We start from the raw sequence: 5,797 nt of genomic DNA on the forward strand, positions 1-5,797 counted from the left end.
ATAACTCTTCTGACATAACGCATTTGCAACTACATTCGCCTTTCCTGGGTGGTATAGGATTTCGCAGTCATAGTCCTTTACTAGTTCCAACCACTTGCGCTGCCTCATATTGAGGTCCTTTTGCGTGAAGAAATATTTTAAGCTTTTGTGGTCCGTATAAATTTCACACCATTCTCCATATAGATAATGGTGCCATATTTTCAGTGCGAAAACCATTGTTTCTAACTCCATATCGTGTGTTGGATAGCGTTGCTCATATTCCTTCAGCTGCCTTAAGGCGTAGGCTATCACCTTGTCATTTTGCATTAGCACATAACCCAAACCTGGTTTGGACGCATCACTGAATACTACAAACTTGTCATTGGGTGTCGGTACGCAAAGTACTAGTGCTGAACACAATTTGTCTTTGAGCAACTGGAAGCTTTCTTGACATTTATCCGTCCAGTTGAACTTTTGCTGCTTCTGGGTCAGGTTGGTAAGCAGAGTGGCTATCTTAGAAAAGCCTTCTACAAATCTCTGGTAATAGCCTTCTAGCCCGAGAAAACTTCTAACCTCTAATGCATTCTTAGGTCTTGGCCAATCTTTCACAGCCTCTACTTTAGTTGGGTCTACTGCAACTTCGTCCTTGGATACTATGTGCCCGAGGAATGCTACTTGTGATAGCCAAAATTTGCATTTCTTAAACTTGGCGTAAAGTTGGCGCTCCTTTAGTCGCAGCATGGTCAGTCTTAAATGTTCCTCGTGCTCGACATCATTCCTTGAGTACACCAATATATCGTCAATGAACACCACGACAAATTTGTCCAAGTAATCCTCGAAGACCCGGTTCATTAAGTCCATAAATGCGACATAACCATTTGTAAGACCAAAAGACATAACTAGTAACTCGTAATGTTTGTATCGAGTCCTAAAAGCTATATTTGGTATATCCTCTTCCCTTACCTTGAGCTGGTGATAAAGGGACCACAGATCAATCTTGAAAAATACAGTTGCTCCTCGGAGTTGATCAAATAAGTCATTGATCCGGGGTAGCGAGTACTTGTTCTTAATTGTCACCTTGTTCAACTCATGATAATCAATACACATTCGCATGCTTCCATCCTTCTTCTTCAAAAATAGAACCGGTGCCCCCCATGGAAAATGGCTCGGTCTGATGAATCCCAAGTCTAAGAGCTCTTGTAACTGCATTTTCAACTCCTTTGGTTCGATAGGTGCCATCCGGTATGGTGCCTTTGAGAAAGGCTCAGTTCCCGACACTAGTTCGATTGTGAAGTCAATTTCCCGAGTAGGGGTAACCCTGGTAAGTCATCAGGAAATATCTCTGGAAATTCCTTTATAATGTGGACGTCTTCAACCTTTAATAGTGTTTCCTGTGCCACATCTGTGACGCTTTCTAAGAATTCATGACATCCTTTCTCTATCATCCTTTGAGCTTTGAGAGATGAGATAAGCAGTGTCCATAGTCCTGAAACCTTTCCCATAAAACATAGTTTCTGACCCTCAGGGGTTTCGAACGTCACTTGCTTGCGTCGACAGCTGATGGTTGCGCCATGTCTTGCTAGCCAGCCCATGCCTAGTATTACGTCGAAGTCCTTGATCTCTAGCTCTATCAGGTCTCCTTTTAGCTCTGTGCCCTCGACTTTGATCGGTACTCCTCATACTATTCGTGATGATAGAACAATGTCGCCCGTAGGCACTTTCGTAACAAACCTATTTCTAAATCTTTCACAAGGTTTGTCTAATTTCTCTATCATTCCTAACAAAATATACGAGTGTGTTGCTCCCGAATCAAACAATACTGAACATATATTATCGAGGATAGGAAGCTGACTTGTGACCACCTTGTTACTAGTTTCGACTTCGCCCTGGGTCAAAGCGAACACTTTGGCTGGAACCATCTTATTGCCCTTCTTTTCTTCTGTTTTGAGTTGCAGACAATCCTTTTTCCGATGACCTTACTGGCCACATTTGTAGCAACCCTTGCTATTTGTACGACACTCCCCATTATGTCTTTTCTGGCACTTGGAGCATTAAGGGTATTCCACATAACCCAACTTGTTATTACCATTGTTGGTCCGTGCTCTTTTGTCAGTGTCGGTCTGCTTATTATCGTGATGCTTTCTTTTTTTCCCATTATTGTTATGATGGTTGTTGTGGTTTCGACCATTCTAAGTCTGATTCTGTTGCTTGGGTTCTGACTTTCTTGCCTTTTCCTTGCTAACATTTTCTTGGAGCATTTCCACCTCTATAGCCATTTCCAGAATATCGGCATAAGAAGTGGTTCCGAGGTTCGCAAGCTTGACCCCTAATTCAATCTTGGATCTTAGTCCTCTGGCGAACTTGGTTACCCTCAAGTAGTCATTTGGGACTAACTCTAGTGCAAACTTGGTTACCCTCAAGTGTTTATAAAAGCTTAGATTTGAAATCTTTTAACCCCAAAGCCCTAGTGTTTCTCTCTAGAATGAAATTGGCATCTTAGAGGCTCTAAGAAGTGTTTGAAAGATGAAGCTAATGGCTGAGTGAAAGGTCATATTTATATAGTTCAAGGAGTGAAACTAACTCCCATTAAAATGAATAAAAATGGAATTTTCTGCTCAACAGAGGCCCAGAACTCAGTCAAAATCATTCAAAAGCAAGTCCAAGTTGTTGAGGGTTGTTTCTAGCTTTGGATTCCATGGAGTTTCCAAAATGTCTGAGGGAGTCGATATATCGCCCCTATAGGCAATATATCGCATGCCCTATTTTCTTGAGCCTCCATGGTTTCGTTCGTGCGAATTCCAAGTGTTTTCCCTATCAACATATGTGATATATCAGCCCCTATAGCTGTGATATATTGGCTTACACTGATAAATTAAACCAGGTTTTTACACATTTTCAGCACACTTGAAGTTGCTTAAACCACTTTGACTGAGTAATACGAGATCCTAACAGCTGAGGGAATGTTCTAGACTTCCTAGGTTTATCCTTGATTATTTTATTCATCTAAATTCCTTAAATCCTTAATAAACATACATGTGACAAATGTCACATTCTTAATTATTCTATCTAAACCTTAGGTTATAATAAATAATATTTCTAGGACCAGCTTCAATAATTAAACATTATGATAAAATTAATATTTCTAAACCATAGGTTAAACTTATAAAATCCATAACTATCTTTATGAGTTTCCAATAATTCCCGGCTTGAACCAATAACCACGAAAACTAAAATACTACAGCAAAAGATACTACTATCTAACTAAGTAAAATTATGAGGCGCTACAAAAAAAGTCATTCGAGCCATAAACGGAGTTCGTCTCCAAATTAAACCATTGTTTGCAACCATGTTGGGGATGAAGTTCATCTCCAAGACAGTAATCACCTGAGTTAAAGCTACAACATAAATTTTTGTTATCAATCGTACTTGTTTACGAGGCATTGATCAGAATACAAATTTCATGGTTTTTGAGATGACATGAATGCGTATTCGAGATGACTTGGATTTCGAGGTCCTATCCGCTCATTAAAAGCTCATGCTACACGAACAGGAATAAGGGGCGAACATGAATAATGGAGCACATCTTGAAAGATTATGCTCGAAACATTTTGAGGTCACCTTTTGATGGTTGGACCGAAAGTTTACGCACACAACTCGAAATTTTATGCTCGAAACATTTCGAGGTCAAAAAAGAGTTGGAAACATCTCGAAGTTTTGCATGTTTGTTTGATCTTTGAATGAAACATGTTCTCCCATGCATTCTTACAAGGGGCGAACAGGAATAAGGGAGCAGATCTTGGAATATTACGCTCGAATCATCTCGAGATCACCTTTGGATGGTTGGACCAAAAGCTTAGGCACACAACTCGAAAGATTATGTTCGAACCATTTCGAGGTCAAAAGAAAAGTTGGAGACATCTTGAAGTTTTGCCTGTTCGTGTGACCCTTGAATGAAACATGTTCGCCCCTGCATCTACACATGGGGCAAACAGGATATAACAAAGACAATCTGAGGAAAAGCATGTAATCTTTGTTGATGAGATTTCAAGCTTATTAATACGCATTATCAAGATAACTTCCGAGCTGAATTTAACAAGTTGTCTCTGAAATAATGTGTACATGATGCAAACACATGGAATGAACAATCCAAAGAAATCAAAGGAGCTTGTTAGCATGAGCTTGACTATGTAACACAAATAAATCGATATAAGGATAAAGTTGGAATTCTAGATTAACCAACAATATTCAATAAATCGATGCAGTTGGAATTTTTTTTTGCAAAATAGTTTCAACCTCGCAACCTTGAGACCATACTTGAGGATGAGGAAAAGTTACTATCACTAAGCAAGAATTAACTAGATTAACGAGACTACACGAACAGAACACTATCTATTCACTCACCTTGGAGTCATGACCATACCAACTCAAAGATGGGTCTGTTTTCCTAACTATGTATATTCAATTTCTGTTCGTTTATGATATACATAGAAAATGAATAGGAATAAAGAATAAACCTAGTCGCTTATGATATGGAGACATATTTTGTTCAACAGCTATAAACAGAGTATGTTCGCTAGTGTGCCTTAACAAGGAACCAACTGATAGTCCAGCTCTGTTCGTTTGCCTTTGCAAATAGGTACTAACAGACTAATGGAGTAAAGGAAATAAGGAACATGTTCACCCGAGATTACTTCCAGGATACGAACAAGGATAAAAAATGGCAAAGCATGTAAACTCGCTTTAAAAACTCTTTTGGCGTCATCTCAATATCGTTTCATCTCTAATCTGACACTTTTCTCCAGCTCGAGGTTTACCAAGCTAATTTCTTATTAAGGATACAAGAGAAGAGTGGCCCCAAGATATTAGGAGAATAAATAGAGATGCTCCTCAGAGATCAACTCGTGAACCGAACCCTGAAGACAGACCTTAAGGGGGTATTCTGGTCTCCTACCCAGTGTGACCAAACCTGCTAGGGTTATGAACAAAGTTCCCCTCTCAGAGGGATCACTGTTAAAGATTGCTTTATAAAGTGATCGCAAACAAGAGAGAAGATAACCTCGAATTCTGATTATAATAATGAAAGAGGACAACTTCGAATTCTGATCGCTATCAAAAAAGAAGATAACCTCGAATCCTGATTATAATCATGAAAGAGGATAACTTCAAATTCCGCACTATAAAACCAGCCCAAACCCGAGGAGAAAATAATCCTAGACTTATAACTTGGTTACTTTGGGGGAATACAGGTGTTGGATATAACCTTACAACGAGCTTGGAAAAAATCTATGCATCTTTTAAATAAAAAAGTTGTCTTGAACTTTTGGAAAAAGATTAAAGTATGGAGATAACCAAGCATAAAAGGAAAAATATTACAAATTTTTTGTGCAACAAAATTTTGAGTAATATTCTAACCTATCATGCTTCTATGAATAAAAGAGTGTGAGTTTCGAGCAGTTATAAGCTCATCATACTTATATGTTTAAATAAGTATGCACAATGATTGTGACAATAAATGAAACAAGTAGACGTACTTGAAAGTTTAAATAATGCAATCAAGCTTTAAAAAATTCAAGTTAGTATAAAAGTGAAATTTGGAAATAAAAATTGAGCTAGAACAATAACTCGGATTATCAAAGATGATTCCAAATAAAACTTAATAAACTAACATGAAATAATCAAAGTTATAAAATCATGGTCCTAACCAAGAAAAAGGCCTAAATACTAACAGGTAGTTATTAAACAAACATTTCAACCTGGCTGAACCAGGTTCGAACCGAGAGATACACTAACTTGAAAGCATTCTAAAAAAAATAGGATA

The sequence above is a fragment of the Humulus lupulus genome, chromosome 7 (genome assembly GCF_963169125.1).
Source record: "Humulus lupulus chromosome 7, drHumLupu1.1, whole genome shotgun sequence".
Taxonomy (NCBI): Eukaryota; Viridiplantae; Streptophyta; class Magnoliopsida; order Rosales; family Cannabaceae; genus Humulus; species Humulus lupulus.